Raw genomic sequence first — 20596 nt, 5'->3', positions numbered from 1 at the left:
CAGGAACAATTTATAGATTGAAAACTGTTGATCTAAAGTACTTGGTGGAATCTTACAAATAAATGAATATATTTTCAGAACTCAGGTTTGGTTTTTAAGAACAGAATAAGATATTATGTCACTTAGATAATATATTTGTAACCTATAACTCAACCATGTCTAGTGTTACTACAATATGGTGCAGAGGTGTGTGATTAGAGATCTTAGTTATTTGGCCCTAGATTGTGCCTACCTCTGTGTCAGAGGGGTGAGAGATCAACCATTTTGCCCTCCCCATAGCCTGTGGTGTTCCCTACACAAATTATGGGGAAGGATGAATTATTTCCACCTGACTAAAACAGGAGTGGCCTGATTCTCTTAGAGAATATTTTACTGTTTCTAACTGAAAGGGGCACCTGTACAGAACCTAATTGCAATAAAATTTCCCAGGAAGCCAGTGTTGATTTAGTATATTTAGTAATGAACATTGATGCAGCCTGGAGAGAGAAGGGTCTCATTGATCTATGTCTAGCATTAAAGCACAAATGTCAAGTGAAACTGCACTGAAAATAAATTCTCTCTCATTTGGCCAGTAACAAATACAGCACAACGATTAGCTAAAGGTAAAAGAAAATGAAACTCAACTACAAGGGAAGTTTCATGAGGGGGAAAAAAGCAACATTTTTCAGAAAATAAAACTTTAGGTCCTTCCCATGCATATTTCTCCTTGATTAACATGTGTCATCGAACATGCAAAATTAATAAAAACAAAATGTGAAATAAATACCTTAAACAGAAGTCCTGGTAGCTGGGAAAGAAAGGCATTTGACCTACCTTTCTGGCACTCCTATTGCCAAACCCATTTGGGAGATCCACCTGATCTCTCCCATAAGGTTAAATACCACCAAAGCACTGTCATCATGCTGCTCACTGTAAGTATCAACAAAATCCACACACTGTCTGGAGTGGTTCATGAGCCAGAATATCAGCCTCAGAGCAGATTGTTAAGAAGCAGGGCACAAACCCCAAAATGGCTGAGAGTTGTATACTTAGATTTCACCAGCCATGTTATGGCACTACGCCCCATATTCTTCCTAGAGATATTGTTATGATATGATCATGGCATAACTATGATGTATTTGATATAAAATAAGGCATGTGAGATATCATTGGAAAGGTTATGATCTACTGAATATGATTATCCTATCCATATGTATGTATCATTTTGGTATCTGAAGTTAGGAATATTGACTATGCATCTATTACAAATGTGTTTACACGGAGGGAATGCCCACTAGGCAGAATGCAATCAGTCTATGTCTCGCTGGGAAAAGCCATTACAGAAAACAATAGGTCTTTGAAGATGCTAATCAGCCACTGAGAAGCCTTCCTGGGGATGCTACAAACAGCCTTTGCATTATGGATGCAGGGTCATGTGATCAAGTCACCTGATACTGGACACCATAATACTAGTATTTTTCCTGACCGGGGTGGGAATCACATAAGACAATAAAGGATTCCCGCCATATGCAAAACCCATTTAAGGCAGTGACATAACCAGGGTTCGTTCTTCACTGCATCCCCGCCCAAGATGACTGTTGTAAACACCTAAGGCCTTGTCTACACTGACAGTTTACAGCGCTGAAACTTGCAGCACTCAGGGGTGTTTTTTTTTATAGCACTGGGAGAGCTCTCTCCCAGCGCTGGTGCCGCGACTATACAGCCATGTTAAAGCGCTGTCGTGGCAGCGCTTTAAAGTTGCTAGTGAAGACATGCCCTAAGAAACAGACTGAATGAGGGGAGGAGGACTGACCCCAGGCTGGAAGGCTGTCTAGCCTGTGAGTGAAATATCTGAAGTTTTAAGCTACAGGCAAGTGCAGCTGGCCTTCAAGAATCTCTGCAATCTGCCTAGGACAACATTTTAGGGTGAGAAATTACTACTTGTAACCACAAAAAGAAAAGGAGGACTTGTGGCACCTTAGAGACTAACCAATTTATTTGAGCATAAGCTTTCATGAGCTACAGCTCACGTCATCGTAGCTCACAAAAGCTTATGCTCAAATAAATTGGTTAGTCTCTAAGGTGCCACAAGTACTCCTTTTCTTTTTGCGGATACAGACTAACACGGCTGTTACTCTGATACTTGTAACCAGTTTCTTTAGTATCTTAAGTTTAGATTGTGTTTTTGTTATATTTGCTGGGTAATCTGCTTTGATCTGTTTGCTGTCCCTTATAATCACTTAAAATCTATTTTTTGTAGTTAATAAACTGGTTTTTGTTTTGTCTAAAACCCTGTATATGGAATTCATAATGGGGGGGGGGGGCAAAAAGCTGTTGCATATCTCTGTCCACACTGAGGGAAGGGGCAAATTTCATGAGCTTACACTGTATAGTTCTCTGTGCAGTGCAAGATAATTTTGGGTTTATACTCTAGAAAGGGGTGTGCACTTCAGTATCTGGGCACTTCCTTAGCTGAAGCCTTCCCATGCAGGGGCTAGTCAGAAAGCCTGTTTGCATGTTACAACAGCTGGGTGTATCCCTACCTGTATGTGCTGGTGAAAATGTGAGACTGAGAGCATGTCTGCAGCTTGTCACAGCAATACAATTAAAGGGAGCCCAGGGTTAAAGGGAGCCTTGTGGGTCAGGCAGGCTCAGTGGTACCCTAGTTCCAAGTGGCATCCTAAAGGGGGGGGGAACTTGTCACACATGTAAGTGAAAGTGTAAACTCCTACTTCCATCCACAGGGGAGGAGGGGGTGAGGGAGGGATGACTTGTCTTTTCAGAGCTCATCCCTTCTTGCCTGCAGTGTTGAAAGGCAGCTAACACCTCCAGGCTGCTGCTGGCCACCGATATAACCCAGTTTGCTCCTGTACCCTGGCTACAATTTGGGTAGGAAGGGGTTAAGCCCTAAGGATGCATTGTGCACCAGGGCCCAGGGAACCAGACTGCAGGGTCTTCAGTGGCCACGGAGCCTGGCCAGAGAGGTGGCTCAGCAGGGGAGGGTGCCTAGGGGATGGAGCAGCCCTGTGCTCCCTGCAGGCAGGACTCAGGGCAGTGAGGGGAAGGGGTAGGCAAAGAGGGTGTTAAGCCCCTTCCCGGGGGGGCTGCTGTGGTGGCTGCAGGTTTGGGGCAGGAACAGGCTGGAAATCGCTCCCTGCCCCCACTCCAGAGCCAACACGCAGCAGGGGTTGCGCTGACGGTCTGCAGGGGGAGTGGCCTGGTGCTGCATGCTGCAGCTTTGCCCCGCTCCCAGCCTTGCACACCCACCTACATCATCGGCCCCTGGACTCCCCCCACTCATCGCTGGTGGATGGGTGGATGGAGAGCAGGGATCTGGCCAGCAGCAGGACCTGCCAGTACTGATGGTGGGGGGAGGCAGAAAATATGGCCCATTTTTAAGAAAACATCAGGACACAGGAGGGCTTAAATACAGGACTGCCCCATTAAAAATGAGACTCTGGTCACCCTATCTAGATAAGGATCACTTTCCATAAATTAGAAGCCCAATATAGAAGGCCAAAGCACCAGAATATTTCTCCAAACGATCAGCACATAAGGTGGACCTCAGCACTGCAACACTGAGCCTCACAGCACTTAACTTTGATGTGCCTAGAAAAATCACAGGAATGACTCTCATTACACTGTGTATGGTAACACCCATTATTTCATGTTCTCTATGTATACTTCCACTGTATTTTCCACTGAACGCATCCAATGAAGTGAGCTGTAGCTCACGAAAGTTTATGCTCAAATAAATTTGTTAGTCTCTAAGGTGCCACACGTACTCCTTTTCTTTTTAGGAATGACATTGTGATCCACAAAAGGCTGACTTAGGCCCCTAGGCTCCCTAGAAATGAGAATTTGGTCCACAAAAGCCAGCATGCTAGGCAGGAAGATACCTAAACTAGCTAATGAGGGAGGCCACGGAGAGGAACATATGCTAAGCTCCGCCCCTCTCATGGAGCTAGGCACTTAACTCTGGGCTCTGGGTTGGGGTGGAGAGGTACCTATGTCATCTTAGCAATCCACAAATGGGAATCTGCTGCCTGGAGTCAGGAGGCTGAGGTGCCTACACTGGTTTTTGAGGGAATGATGGCAACAAAATGTTAGCAGCAGGAGGAGGAGAATGAGGAAAAGGTAGGTGGCAGCTCAGGCAGGAGACAGGAATCCAGATGCCTAGAGTGAGGCAGCAGTGTGCATGCTCACAGCCAGAAACTTAGGCACTAAAGGGACTTTTACTCTGAAAAAACCAGAGCTACCAACGGTATGTCTACCCTGCAGTTAGACACCTGTAGGTGGCCCAAGCCAGCTGACTAAGGCTCAGGCTGCAGAAGAGCTGTTTATTTGCAGTATAGGCATTTGGCTGTAACGCGAGCCCAAAAGTCTAGCCTGAGCCACCTGAGTCTGAGTCAGCTGGCATGGGCCAGCCGCGGGTGTTTAATTGTAGCATACGAATACCCCAACTGAGTTTAGTCACCTTCACGATTCAGCAGTTTTGTGGATAGCAATGGAGCCAGAATTCATGCCTAACTACCATCATGGAACCCTCCCATAATGACCACGTGTTACAAATCAATGGTACTCTTCAATAGAGTGAAACCTGATTTTGAGATAAAAAACAAAAATTTGGGCTTCTACTTCTTGTGTCTCTACAATATGAGAAAGGACCACATAGCCCAAAATCCTGGCTGCCCTGTAGAAGCTTTAGATAGAGTGAATTATACTAAAAACAACAACAAGATAGAAACAGAAGAATCTCACATTTCTAACTACAAACAGTGTCTCTCTTGCTTTTGAAATTATGAAGAGGTGAAGGAGCTCCAGGTGGAATTGTTCTGTATACTGTACAAACTGGAAGGAAAGATTTGTTTTAAGAAGCAAGAGAGAAAAAGCCATTCACAAAAACAGTCTTACCACATGTTGTGTACAATGCCTAGAGCTCTGTGATATTAATGCCCTGTGACCCATGGCTGGTTCCACAAGTGTTGTCAGTAAACAGCGAGCTCAGTACAGAGACAAACATGTTCTTTTTTGGGGGTGCAAAATGACAGTGATTACAGGGACAAGGTGGTTGAGGCAATGTCTTTTATTGGGCCAACTTCCATTGGTGAAAGAAAGAAGCTTTCAAGCTACATAGAGCTCTTCTTCAGGTCAGGGAAGCAACACTGCAAACAATGGTTACAGGGTTATTTCCACTGGAAAAAAAATCCATTCCTTCTCCACCACAACAATATTTCCCTCAGAACACTTGGTGACAAATCTATTGTACAGTAATAGCATATTTCACCTGGCTTATTATTTGGGGAGCAACAATTCATTGTCTTTTCTGAAAGAGACAAGTAACGTAATAGGAATTGGAATTAATACAAAATAAGGGGGCAACCTTTTAGCAGTGACCCAACTGCTAATCCTTTATGTAATCTATGTTCTCACTGCTTTACAAATTTAGGAGGAATAAAATTCTAACTGGTACTTTCAGACACTTTAAAAATGCTCCTACAGGGAAGTTTATTAAAAACAGGGCAGGCCTTACCATGAGGTGAACTGAGGTGGTAGCCTCAGGTGCCAGACTGGGGGGGGGGGGTGACCCAGAGTGTAGAAAATTGTGTCTGCTGCTGGTGCATATGTATTCTCTCTGCTCTAGATGCACAGGGATGGTGGAATGCTGTGCTGGAGGAAGGAGGGCACAAGAGATATAACAGGCAGGCAGGAGAAAAGGTGAGAGGAAATAACAGAAAGCAGCAGGGAGAAAGGAGGAGGAGCCTCTTATGTACCTCTCTAGCATCCCCAGGAGCCTGGGCTGATTAAATACCAGCTTCTCAGGGAGCTTCCTGTTTCTTGCTGCTTCCCTGAACCCACTTGAGGAGAACAGGCAGCCAACTGAAGTAGTAGGAGCCAGTTAGGCCCTTAAGATGCTGATATCTTTCCCTCACTCAGGCCCTGCTACCACCCTGCTTATTTGTCCCCTTCAATTGAGTGTTTAGAGTCACTATAGCTTGCACAAAAACAGCAGTCATGAGTGAAAAAAGAAAATGCCCCTCTGGGATAGCATTCAGAAAAAAGAAAGCAAGCAAAGGAAAATTTTCTGTCTAAGCAGGAAGGAGCTCTCCTGAGATACATAGACACAAATGTTCACAGTGAGCCTTCTGGCCCCAGTGAGGATGTGAGTGGTGAGGAGATGCCTGATCTTCCAGTTAGTCAGAGTGCAGGTGACCTGGCAGCTACTGCAGCATCCATATCTCCATCTCAAATGGATGTAACCATGCACATTCCCGAAGAAAAAAAAAAGTATAGATCAGAGAAGAGAGTGTGGTGGAGGTGCAAGAAACAGCTTTTGCTGAGTTTAGTTCCTTAAGTCTAGCTGATCCAAGACTGTGGACCCACTTGAGCAGTAGCCAGAGCGACTTCCTTGTACTGCATGGGCCACAGCAAGTGAAAAACTTCATGTTCCCCAAAGACAATGAAAACAGAAATTTCCATCCAACACATTACTGGCGTGAAATCCCCAATGGTGACAAAGTGGAGAGGCCATGGCTTATGTACTCAAAAACCCAGAATGCTGCATACTGTTTTTGTTGCAAACTCTTCCAGCCACGTTGGGTTCTACAGGAACAAAGGACTTGAAAAATCTGGCTAGAAATCTGGCATGCCATGAGAAGGCAGCAAATCACCAGAGAGCATTCCATAGGTGGAAAGAGCTTGAGATGAGACTAAGGTTAAAGGCCACCAGAGATGATCAGCATCAAGAGAAGATTGCATCAGAGTCTCTTTACTGGCAAAAGGTTCTGAAAAGGCTCATTGCCATTGTGAGAATGCTTGCTACCCCAAACCTAGCACTGCGTGGTGCTTCAGATCAGCTGTATGTGCCAAACAATGGAAACTTAGAATCATAGAATCATAGAATATCAGGGTTGGAAGGGACCCCAGAAGGTCATCTAGTCCAACCCCCTGCTGGAAGCAGGACCAATTCCCAGTTAAATCATCCCAGCCAGGGCTTTGTCAAGCCTGACCTTAAAAACCTCTAAGGAAGGAGATTCTACCACCTCCCTAGGTAACGCATTCCAGTGTTTAACCACCCTCTTAGTGAAAAAGTTTTTCCTAATATCCAATCTAAACCTCCCCCATTGCAACTTGAGACCATTACTCCTCGTTCTGTCATCTGCTACCATTGAGAACAGTCTAGAGCCATCCTCTTTGGAACCCCCTTTCAGGTAGTTGAAAGCAGCTATCAAATCCCCCCTCATTCTTCTCTTCCGCAGACTAAACAATCCCAGCTCCCTCAGCCTCTCCTCATAAGTCATGTGCTCTAGACCCCTAATCATTTTTGTTGCCCTTCGCTGGACTCTCTCCAATTTATCCACATCCTTCTTGTAGTGTGGGGCCCAAAACTGGACACAGTACTCCAGATGAGGCCTCACCAGTGTCGAATAGAGGGGAACGATCACGTCCCTCGATCTGCTCGCTATGCCCCTACTTATACATCCCAAAATGCCATTGGCCTTCTTGGCAACAAGGGCACACTGCTGACTCATATCCAGCTTCTCGTCCACTGTCACCCCTAGGTCCTTTTCTGCAGAACTGCTGCCTAGCCATTCGGTCCCTAGTCTGTAGCGGTGCATTGGATTCTTCCATCCTAAGTGCAGGACCCTGCACTTGTCCTTATTGAACCTCATCAGATTTCTTTTGGCCCAATCCTCCAATTTGTCTAGGTCCTTCTGTATCCTATCCCTCCCCTCCAGCGTATCTACCACTCCTCCCAGTTTAGTATCATCCGCAAATTTGCTGAGAGTGCAATCCACACCATCCTCCAGATCATTTATGAAGATATTGAACAAAACCGGCCCCAGGACCGACCCCTGGGGCACTCCACTTGACACCGGCTGCCAACTAGACATGGAGCCATTGATCACTACCCGTTGAGCCCGACAATCTAGCCAGCTTTCTACCCACCTTATAGTGCATTCATCCAGCCCATACTTCCTTAACTTGCTGACAAGAATACTGTGGGAGACCGTGTCAAAAGCTTTGCTAAAGTCAAGAAACAATACATCCACTGCTTTCCCTTCATCCACAGAACCAGTAATCTCATCATAAAAGGCGATTAGATTAGTCAGGCATGACCTTCCCTTGGTGAATCCATGCTGACTGTTCCTGATCACTTTCCTCTCATGTAAGTGCTTCAGGATTGATTCTTTGAGGACCTGCTCCATGATTTTTCCAGGGACTGAGGTGAGGCTGACTGGCCTGTAGTTCCCAGGATCCTCCTTCTTCCCTTTTTTAAAGATTGGCACTACATTAGCCTTTTTCCAGTCATCCGGGACTTTCCCCGTTCGCCACGAGTTTTCAAAGATAATGGCCAAGGGCTCTGCAATCACAGCCGCCAATTCCTTCAGCACTCTCGGATGCAACTCGTCCGGCCCCATGGACTTGTGCACGTCCAGCTTCTCTAAATAGTCCCTAACCACCTCTATCTCCACAGAGGGCTGGCCATCTCTTCCCCATTCTGTGATGCCCAGCGCAGCAGTCTGGGAGCTGACCTTGTTAGTGAAAACAGAGGCAAAAAAAGCATTGAGTACATTAGCTTTTTCCACATCCTCTGTCACTAGGTTGCCTCCCTCATTCAGTAAGGGGCCCACACTTTCCTTGGCTTTCTTCTTTTTGCCAACATACCTGAAGAAACCCTTCTTGTTACTCTTAACATCTCTTGCTAGCTGCAGCTCCAGGTGCGATTTGGCCCTCCTGATATCTTTCCTACATGCCCGAGCAATATTTTTATACTCTTCCCTGGTCATATGTCCAACCTTCCACTTCTTGTAAGCTTCTTTTTTATGTTTAAGATCCGCTAGGATTTCACCATTAAGCCAAGCTGGTCGCCTGCCATATTTACTATTCTTTCGACTCATCGGGATGGTTTGTCCCTGTAACCTCAACAGGGATTCCTTGAAATACAGCCAGCTCTCCTGGACTCCCGTCCCCTTCATGTTAGTCCCCCAGGGGATCCTGGCCATCTGTTCCCTGAGGGAGTCGAAGTCTGCTTTCCTGAAGTCCAGGGTCCGTATCCTGCTGCTTACCTTTCTTCCCTGCGTCAGGATCCTGAACTCAACCAACTCATGGATAGGATACTCAGCTGACGTCTGAGTTTGATGCTGTACTCCAGGAGCATCTAAGAAGAGTCACCACCCAAGAAACGTACACACACCACTACCTTGGAAAAACAATTCAAAATGAGATCATATGGTTACTGGCAACAAAAGTCAAACAGAAGATTATGGCAGATTGGAAGTCAGCAATATATTACTCTGTTATTCTGGACTGCAACCTGACATCAGCCATACGGAACAAAGGACTTTAATGGTGCGTTTTGTAACAGAACCTAGTGAAAATGTCCCTGCAATGGTGACTGTCAGAGAGCATTTTCTAGAATTTCTTGACATTGATGATACTACAGGAGCTGGTATGACAAATGTGCTTCTTAAAAAGCTGGAATATACGGGAATTGCGATAGCTGACATGAGAGGTCGGGGCTATGATAATGATGCCAACATGAGAGAAAGAACAGAGGAGTGCAGGCACAGATCTGAGAGTTAAACCCTCGAGCTTTTTTTGTCCCATGTAGTTCTCATTCATTGAACTTGGTGGTCAGTGATGCAGCATCAGCTTCTAGTGAGGCTGCTGAATTTTTAAATGTAATTCAAAGGATCTATGTATTTTTCTCTGCATCAACTCATGCATCAAATTTTGAAGCTACATCTGGGAATATCCTCTGACACTGAAACCACTGAGTGCCACACAATGGGAAAGTCGAGTGGAGACGATAAAGCCTAACACACACCAAATTGGGAAGACTGCCATTATGGAGGATAATGCTACTATGGCTTCATCTATGACAGGAACTGTTCATGGGAGAACAGAGGCAGAGGGAAATGGAATCACCAGAAACATACGTAACTTCGAATTTCTGTGTGGCTTAGTGTTGTGGCATGACATACTGTTTGAAATCCATGTTGTAAGCAAGAGACTCCAAGGTATTGACCTTGATATATCTGGAGCAATGGAACAACTGGACAAAGCAAAGTCATACCTACAGTCTTACCCGTCAGATGAGGGATTTCAAAGTATTCTGAAGAGTGCACAGAAGTTGGCAGAGGAACTTCACACTGAAGCTATTTTCCCACCCATTCAAGAATACAAGAGTCACCAAAGAAGACATTTTGATTACGAGGCATGGGATAATGCCATAAGAGACCCCAAACAACAATTCAAAGTTGAATTCTTTAACCAGGTGCTAGATTGTGCAATACAGTCAGTTGAAGAACATTTCATGCAGCTCAAGGAACACAGCAGTATATTTGGGATGTTGTATGATATTCCAAAGCTCCTCACTATACCTGAAGACTACCTACAACAGCAATGCAGGGCAGTAGAGACAGTGTTGACACATGATGACATGCGCGATATTGATGCAAATGATTTAGGTGATGAACTGAAAGCCCTTTCAAGATACATTTCATCAGGATCAATTCCAAAGGCTGTTCTGGAATATATGTGCACAAATAAGATGACCACCCTCTTTCCAAATGCTTTTGTTGCTCTGTGCATACTTCTAACACTTCCTGTAACAGTTCCAGTGGAGAACGCAGCTTCTCCAAGCTGAAGTTAATAAAAATACATCTATGCTCCACAATGACACAGGAGAGGCTGGTTGGCCTTGCAACCATCTCAATAGAACATGAGCTGGCCCGGACTGTGGACCTTCAGCAGGAAGCAGTTCAAATCTTTGCAACCAAGAAGGCACGGAAAGCACCACTTTGATTATTCAAACAGATAAAAATGCCAGTGTTTACTATGCAGACAAGAAAAGTTACATTTGCTGTTCAGGCATTTGAAAGTTAAGTGTTACTTAAAATTTTTGAACAAGGCATTTTAAGTTGTTAGTTCTCCTTTATTGGGGTAGGTAGCAGAGCAGTACCATGAGAGGAGTAGAACACGAAGAAGGCAGAATTGAGACCTTTCAAAGTTTTGGCCCAAGCAAGGGGGCATGGAGGCATCATTTGAGCTCCTCACCTCAGGTGCCAAAATGTTGTGGGCCGTCCCTGTTATTAAATGTATGTTTACTGCCATAGAGGTTTACAATGATATACAAGGATTGTACATAAATCACAAACTATTTGCAATTCATCTATGTGTGCTTACTACAGCATCTTTCATCCAAGTTTCTCAACATGTTTTACAAACAAAATTAGGCCCTGCAACACTCCTGTTACTTACATACACAAACTGGTATTATAGAATATTGCCTTTGGGGGGATGTGGTGTTGCACTTCAGGTTCTGTGAGCACTCACTGAGGCCTAGATTGCACTGTAAAGCAAACGGTGGTGTGCTCCACTCCAGAACGAACCCACTGGAGGGACGGTCTCTCAGAGATACCCCTCTGAGCTACAATTCACTTCCTGCTTCTCTGTTCCAAAGGCTGCCAGCCTGACACTCCCCCACACACTAGCTCATCTGTCCTGACAAATGCATTGAGACCTGGAGCCAAGATTTCCCCTTTCCTGCTATCTCCACCTGCTCCAAGATGGGTAATATAGCAACTTATTCTTTCATACTCAGAGCCAATGTCTAGATAGCCCAGGCTGAGGTGTGTAGTTCAAGTCAATCTAGCCCCGCAAGGCTAATGAACCTACTCTAGGTAAACAGAAGATCTCTGTCCATTCATGTATTGTTTCAGAGTAGCAGCCGTGTTAGTCTGTATCCGCAAAAAGAAAAAGAGTACTTGTGGCACCTTAGAGACTAACGAATTTATTTCAGCATAAGCTTTCATGAGCTACAGCTCACTTTAGAGATCTTGGTTTGTAGGCAAGCATTCCAGTCTGGGCTCCCCAGGGCTGAGGGTCTGATTTATCCACTAACTATATTTTATGCAGCAGATTACTTTATTACAGTCTTGTACCTGACTGTTGGATTTGACTTCCAGTGAACCTCTATCTAGGTATTTATCTCACACACCCCCATCATGCTACCCAAGTGCATGAGATACCTGTTATGTAAAGCGCAAAGCAAGCCTTTGGGATGAAAGGCACAGAGGGCCAGTCCTGAAGTCCTTACTCAGTGTTTACTTTGTCCTTACTTAAGGCTTGTCTACATAAGAGCATTGCACTAGTATAACCTAATGTCTGAACTTAAGCCAATATAGTTACATTGGTACAAACCCCTGTGTGGGCACTCACTTTGGTTTAAGAGGAACATTTTTAGGCTATCTTGAGTCCACTTAGAACAAATTTAATTTAAACCAAAATTGTCTTCAATCTTTACTCATCTTGAGCAGTATCACTGATTTCCAAAATCAGACTCTAACATGGACTGTTCAAGCTTAGGGCAACATCCTGACACCCTTTCTTACTTTGACTAGGAACTACATGGAAATCAGTGGGACTTCATGCCAAATGAGATGTTAGTCTGCTTGATTAAGGATACCAGAATCTGTCCATTACAAATCCAATCGTAGATAGATTTTAGCCAGGTAGCGCTAATAACAGTGATTAAACTTTTTCACAGCTCATTTGTTTATAGCAAATAGTCCTGGACATACTACTGAGGATTTGCCATCTATCAAGTGATTCACCAGCTCATTTCCAATTTTATTTACTTTCTCATAGCACTGTTTAATCTCATCCCACTGTTATTCAGGAACTTCTCCTGCAGTTCTTTGATTAAAGATTCAACATTTTCTTTCCCCTCTTCTAGATGGTTCTGAAGCAGCTGTTGAAATTTTTGGCCTCTAATAAGAATGCCAAGGTATTTTTTCTGTAATCTCTGCAACAACCCTACTTGAGGAGAAACAGTTTGTTTGGGTTTCAGCAGGAAAGGAGAAAGAATGAAGGACAAACTGCCCTCACTGTTGTGGAAAGATGTTGCCTGCTTTTCCATGGTGGGAAACCACTGTCGTATTGCCATGAACACACTGTTTCTAAGCGATACTTGACTATTGTCACATGATAATGGTAAAGAATCACAGACAAGTCACTTCTAACTCTGAGCAAGGAACTTTATTAGAATAATTGGAACGTTAACCCTATGTTCTCTTTGTTTCACTACAAATCTTCTGCCTAGAGCCTTCCCCATATTCCCCCCTCTCCTCTTCCACAGATATTTCTGCTATAAATGTAAAGGTACAACCACATATTTTTACACTGGATGCATCAACAGTAGTTCCAGGCATGGTACTTATTCTACTGGGGATATAGCAAATAGCCTGAATGCATTGAGACACAGTCATGCCTTGGGTAACTCCACTGATTAAAGTGTCAATAGGGACTAATTTATCTCACTATCTGGATAAAGAGATAATGCCACGCAACAGATGTCTGGAGCTTTTGCTGCCAAGTAGTATTGTCTCTTTATATACAACTTTGCAGGGATGCTAGACATATTGTACTGGAGCGATATGCTGAACGTACTGCAATCTTTCAGTGTTATTAGCATTCTGTGTAATGGATCAGTGTCATTTACCCACAGGTGTCAGAAGACATTTTCAAATAGAGAAAGCAAATAATAATCAGAAATATCAGCCTGCAACACATCTGAAAAACACTGTTTTCCCCCAGTAATAACAGTGATAATGTCACTATTTAGGCAGAGACAATAGTAGATGCCTATAATCCAATCAACTGAAGCTACCTGATTAGAGTATATTAGAGATAGAATCCTGGTTGATTTGGGAACCAAATCAAGTTTGTGATGCAATTACTGAACACCACCACGAGATCTGCACTGCTTTAACAGAGCAGAACTCAATCCTCTCCCCTTTGTAATTTTGCCTTTTTTCATTTGTTTTACATGAAAATGAAGCTTAATTTCCCTGAATAGATCAAGAATTTAGAGAACAAAAACATTAAACTAATCAAATGCACTAATGTTAGAGTATCCTTCTGAATCTTTAATGCTACACTGGTCAAGTTTCTGTACCCCTACTCTTGTTGGATAGTACCTTACTTTGCCAGTAGCCCCACTGGCATCAGCCAGCCTGTTTATGGAGTAAGGTGTTTAAGAATCTGGTCCTTAGTCACCTTTGCTTTAAGTATTACTAGAAACTCTTTGTGCAACAGAACAGAGCAGTCCTGCTTTGAGATTGGGATTTTGGTTGCCTGACCTTTACATTCTGGCTTCATTGAATTATACTCCCTTCCCTTAAGCCTCTACCAAATGCTATCATCCCAATTCTCCTCACTGGCACCAGTTTTACCGCAATTATACTTCTGTGCAGCTGCTTCTTATTTACAGAAGTGAGAAGGGAGTGAAGATCTTGGGCCAAATTCTGAGCTGGCACAACTCAGCATAGCAGATAATTTTGAAGTGACACATAATAAGAGCTTTATAAAGATAATCAAATCTATAGAAACATTATATTTGTATTGGCAGCATTTGTCTCATCTTGGTCCACTGAGATTCCAAAGGCCCTAATAGTAAATAGATAGCATAATAATAAATACTTTGGACATCTGTAATACTTCTGATGTGAGGAACTCCAAGCACTTTACAAACTGCAAAGCCAAACCCCTGTGGGGTAGATAGTTTTACCAATGAGGAAAATATAAAGCAGGTAGATTAAATTACTTCCCCAAAGTCAATACAGCAAAGCCTCAATCCTGCAGTTTGCAGTATGCCTTCCCCGGGCCACACTTAGGTCAACAGGGCTCCATATAGGCACAGCAAATTGCCTATGCACAGTTGTTTGCAAGATTGGATGCTGAGTCAGCAATAGAATCAGTCAAAATGCTCACGCCCAGAACCATGCTTCCTCCCTGCTTACACTGTATTATCTGTGGGTAGTGGTTTGAGATCTGGGGAGCTGATACATTTGTAAATCCTAGAGATCAGACAGTTCCATGAGTCTATTATTTTCAGAAAAGAGTTTCACACAAGCTGTGGGAGTCTTTCCTGTTCTTCAATAGTAATTGTAACAAAGTATCTCACTGATCAATAAGAAAAAATGCACTTTGGTACCCCAAGCTTCTCTTTAAGCTCCTGAGTGACATCATCCTATTAGAAGTTTTTTCTTCTCCTTAGGCCTCATCCTCATTTCCTTCAATTTTTTAAAAATAGCTCCTCAACTCAGTTCAGGGGAAAAGGAGAAAGATTCACGCTCACAAATACCAGCCATTCAGGGTCACCTTATTTTGTAGCATAGTAATTATCTGAGGTTGAGATGGTGCTGATCCTCAGCTAGTGTTAGTTGTCATAGATACAGTACATAGCATTATCTTCTCTCTCCCTCTTTACACCCATGGTACCTAATTCATTATACTAGTAAGTAATTGTTTACAGCAGGCAAATACAAAATACACTGATAACTCCAACTCTTGTGTTGATGTTTCAAAGGAACTTATGAAAGTTAAGCACTCAACTCCCTGGAGTTTGTTTGAAGATCCCAGTAGAAAATACTTATCTTTTAGTGGTCCAATTCAATACCTACATATGCTTCCAGCAAACTGCAATTGGTCTCTTACGATATTTTAAATCTTTAGGAGTCATTGATTTCCGCACTCAAAACAACCTTCATTTAGTGACTTAGTATGAATACACATAAATCGCTGATCAGTAAAATGCCCTTAGTATTCTGACTCACCCTTTGGGGAGCTTGAACAGCACTTCTATTCTTAAATTACTTGGGCTAAATCATTTTTAAACACTATAATGCCAGAGGTCTTCCCCCCCCCTTCTCTCTCTGAAAGTAAATATACTTTTTTAGAGAGAAACTGGAACATTTACTGGCTCTATTCTGTCCCACTCCAGTTTGAGAGAGAGCCTCTTTTGTTAGCAACAGGCTATCATAATTCTAGCAGCCAATAACAAACATCAATTCCATTAGTTACTGGTTTGATTGAGGAAATTGAAACAGCTTCAGGTTTCAGTGGCAGGTAGCAGCTTTTTACACTGGTACTGAAAAACTTGGTGCTGTGCAAAGCATTCTTGACCACTGCCTTCTTTATTTTCCCTCAAGAATTGTCCCTTCTTGCATGATACTTATGTTAGAAGCTACTACTTTCCATTCTCCACTTAAAGAAAGTAAAAATTAAAGTTGTGCATTTTAAAATGCCATTAATGCTATGGCTATTTTCTCCTTTTTCTGCATTTTAAAAAGGGTGGGAAGAGGAGGAGTGTCTATTGCAGGTCTGAACAGGAGCTATGGCATCACTGGGGAAGAAGTGAGTAGGAAGTCACTGTGCTGTGCCCAAGCAGACGACTCTCCCATCCGCTGTACAGGACAGCCCATATTTCTTGATTGGGGTCTAAATGTAGCACTCTACTGGTGTGTGATTCTATTACCAAACAAATGAACAACGAGACATAATCCAGTCCAGTCCAAGCTTGTTCCCTAAACGCAGGGCCGGCGCAAGGATATTTTGTGCCCTCGGCGAAACTGCCACCTTGCCTCTCCCCCCCCCCGGAGCATCACTTATTATAAAGAAGGATTAACTTCTTTATAAACTTATTATAAACTTTTAAGAACGGGGGATAATTTCTTGGCCAAAGGAATAGTTTTTTGGCGCTGCAAGGGCGGGCTCCCGCTCCTGGTCCCCCCCGAGCTGCACGCGTGTTTTTGCTGCCCCTTGCACGGGCTCCTTGTGCCCGGGTTCACTCACCCCTGACCCAGACACTGTTTAGGGGAAGGGGAGCCACCTGGTACCCCGGGTGTGTTCCCTGTTGGTTCCCTGTCACTGTGGCTGGGCAGAGAGCCCCCACACCGGGTCCTGTCTGCTCAGCCCTGGTGTGCCCCAGCCCTGGGGGAATCCAGCCAGGCTCAGTCCTTGTCTGACCTAGGTGCGGGGTTGCTTCAGCAGGTGCAATACCCATGGCACAGCTCCGCTCACGTTTGGAAATGAGGCAGAAGGACCGACCCAGTCAGGCCTCTCCCACCTGGCGGCTCATGGCCCACACGGCATGGCTGGAGTTGGAAATGCAGCGGGGCTCAGTGCCAGGACGTGCATTGCCTTATTCTGCAGCGAGCCCCACGCTACAGGTTGTCACCGACTCCCATCGGGGTATCATCCCATCGTGCAGGCACGTTCTCCCAGGCCGACCCGGGCAGGTCATGGCCACCACACACCTGTTCCTTTGGAAACGCGTGAGGCTCCACGCCGCTGCTAACAGGGAGATTCCCCTGTCAGGTGCTTGCTGGGTGACCTTGGCGGCCATGCCCCAGGAGACCCTGCTAGCTCTCTGGAGCTGGGCTCGCTGCCGCGCTGCGCTCCAGGCTACCCGGGTGCGCCACTGAGCAAACCTGTCCCAGAGAAAAATGCGCCACAAAGGCCGTTTCAACGGCGTTACACAAACTAAGTAAATCTCCCAACAGCTCCATTTGGAGAGGCTGGGCTGAGACCAAACGCAGAAGTGACCAGCAATAGTGAAAAAAAAAATTGGGGGCACTGCTTTTTGGCACCCCGAAATCTTGGCGCCCTCAGCGGCCGTCTAGTTTGCCTAACAGTTACACCGGCCCTGCCTAAACGTGGCTGCTTCTAAGGCTGCCTCCCCACTATATCCTGTCTGCCTCAGACCCAAGATCTGTAAACCACCTCATCACAGGACAGAAGAAGCAGCGTCAAATGGGCTATGTTCAGAAGCTTCCCAGTGCTAAAGGCCTATGCTGAACCACCAAAGCTATATCTGTGTGAACACCCCACCATTTTCTTTAGATCTAGTTCATGTCATTTTTATTCCAAATCAAAGTTGCAGGAGCCTAGATAAGTATTTGCATATGTAATAGCTTAAACAGAATTGGGGGCTTGAAGCAGAAACTACTATGAACTTTCTTTGAAATTACTGGTCTGTGTCATGCTGGAGGTCAGACTAGATAAACATAATGGACCATTCTGGCCTTAAAAAAAAGCATAAAAAACAAACAAACAAACCACCCTGAATTTTAGTGTATTTGTGAAAAAAAATATTTCAGTGGTTTCAGGACTCTTTTGGATGACTGTATGGATGGCCCCAAAGCTGTACTCCACTGGATTAGTAGAACATGAAGCTCTACATACCTCACATGGTGTCATGCTGTGTTTTAAAGCTAATCCAATGACATATACCTCTACTGACCCGATATGATCAATAGCTTATATTGTGAGTTTTCAGTCCTAATTCAATCTGACAACAAGACTCCAAATATTTCTTTCCCACTGTTCAGCTAGCTCTATTAATGAGCCATTGGGACAAATTCATTGTTGATATAAGAGCACAATACCACTGGCTTATGCCAGAGGTGAATTATCTACTGTGTCTAATGTGAGTCATATTAATTTTAAAAACTATGTATGACTAACAGCTTTAATCTTTAACAGCAGTTCTTAAATAAAAATTGTGCATTAATATTGAACATTTTTGGCCAAATGAATCCTTGATGTAACTCCATTGAGTTAATGGAATTATACCAGGTATGAATTTGGTCTAACACTGTATCTTTTAAAAATCCTTCTTTAACACCTGGCTTAATATGTGCTGCATGTGACAGTCATAAATAATGTAAATTACTTTCTCTCTTCACTAAAGAGTGCTCTCCTAGGAATTCAGGCTTCTACACTGTATGGGTTCAATCATTCATTTGAAAATGAATGACATTTTACTCTGCCCTCCAGGTGTGCTGAAAGTAAGGTCAATAAACTGATTTTAAATTACTGAATGATTTTATATAAGCAAAGTCAAGTTAAATCTCCCAGCTATATCACAAGCTTCAGTTGTGCACTACTTTTTAGCTAACACCTCATCTATCTTTGCAATAAAACAGTAACAGAGATAATTTCATGAGCAGCAAGAACAGAGGTGAAAGTAAGCCGGTACGCCCCAGTACGGCGTACCGGTAAGAGCCGGTGCACTGTACCAGGACCGGCTTTCCGAGAGGACAATTTAAAGCCCTGGGGTAGCGGCGGCGGGGATTTAAAGGGCCCCAGAGCTCCAGCCGCTGCTACCCCCCCGCAGGGCCCTTTAAATCCTGGCCTGAGCCCTGCTGCCCGAGCCCTGGGGTAGCGGTGGCAGGGCTCTGGTGGGGATTTAAAGAGCCCTGGAGCTCCAGCCACCGCTACTGCCCCGGCCCTTTAAATGCCCGCCAGAGCCCTGCTGCCAAAGCCCTGGGGTAACGGCAGTGGGGCTCCGGCGGGCATTTAAAGGGCTGGGGCGGTAGCAGCAGCTGAAGCCCCGGGCCCTTTAAATCACCCCCGAGTCCCGGGGCTCACAGCCGCCTCTGCAGCTGGTAGCTCGGGGGTGATTTAAATGGCCCCGGGCTCCCAGCCGCCACTACCGCAGCTGGAGCCCTGGCCCTTTAAATCAAGATTTAAAGGGCCCGGGGATTTAAGGCCCTGCCTCTTCCGGTTGAGGCCACACCCCCTGCTCAGGACTCCAGAGTACCGGTAAGTCCTCTAACTTACTTTCACCCCTGAGCAAGAAAGTGTAATATCCCAATCTGCTATAACATCAGAAATCAGAAGGAGCATATCTAAATATGTCTAGATATTTGGGACATGCATTTTTGTGCTTAAATGGATCAGTCCTTCCACTCCCTCCACCAGTAATTTTCAACCACTTGTCCAGAATTTCCGTTGTAGCAATCATTGCTCCACCAAATGACCAACTGGGATTAATAAATGGTGTTTTTTATTTGGCCATAGGAATTGCAAATACTGAGTGACAAGAAGAGTCCCTTGTCCCTGCCTGAAATGGGGAATGAGAAACCAAGAATACTGTGGTCCCCCATATGGCCAAGCAGAGCTACTCTACTGGAGAAAGACTAAGAAGAACTATTGTCGTGATGCGGGCCACTCTCCTGGTAAAAGAGACTGGTGAGAGTCAGCAAGGCTCAAGAAAAAGCCACCAGAAGAAGAAGGGAGACAGACTGGGAGAGATGTGGCAAAGTGGAAGAGAATGGGGAGGCCAGAGTTGGATAAGAATATGGGCAGGGAAGACGGGGGAGAAGAAGACGGGAAAGCATGAAAGAGTGAGAATCAATGAAAATGGGTCTAAAAAAAAAAAGTGATATCTCCCGTACCTTATAGCAGTGGTTCTCAACCCGTGGCCAGTGGGCTGCTTGCGGCCCAATCAGCACACAGCAGTGGCCCATGTGACACCCTTAAGACCATACAGTTAGTATGTATATATATTGTGTGGTTGCAGCCCACATAACACAGAGAGCTGTATATGTGGCCCACAATGGTAAACAGGTTGAGAACCACTGCCTTATAGTAAGTGCTGTCTCTCTCTGTTTGCCAGAAGCTGGGAATGGGCAACAGAGGATGAATCACTTGATGATTACCAGTTCTGTTCATTCCCTCTGGGGCACCTGGTATTGGCCACTGTTGGAAGAATACTGGGCTAGATAGATCTTTGGTATGACACAGTATGGCTGTTCTTATGTTCTCTTTGGATACACCCTAAAACGTCTGTTGATTTCAGTAAAACATTCTTCTCACAAACAGAAAGGTGAGGTTTTAACAGCATTAACTGACCTGTCCCACGTACAAGAACCCATCACCTTCCGAAGGCTGTCAGCCGCTTTTTAGCTCTCTGCACTATTTCAATACTAGCAAATAAAACATCTACAAAAGAACTCTTCTTTTAACTAAGTGATGGTAA

The sequence above is a fragment of the Natator depressus genome, chromosome 2 (assembly GCF_965152275.1).
Source record: "Natator depressus isolate rNatDep1 chromosome 2, rNatDep2.hap1, whole genome shotgun sequence".
In the NCBI taxonomy this organism is placed as follows: domain Eukaryota; kingdom Metazoa; phylum Chordata; order Testudines; family Cheloniidae; genus Natator; species Natator depressus.
Note: the sequence above shows the minus strand (reverse complement) of the source record.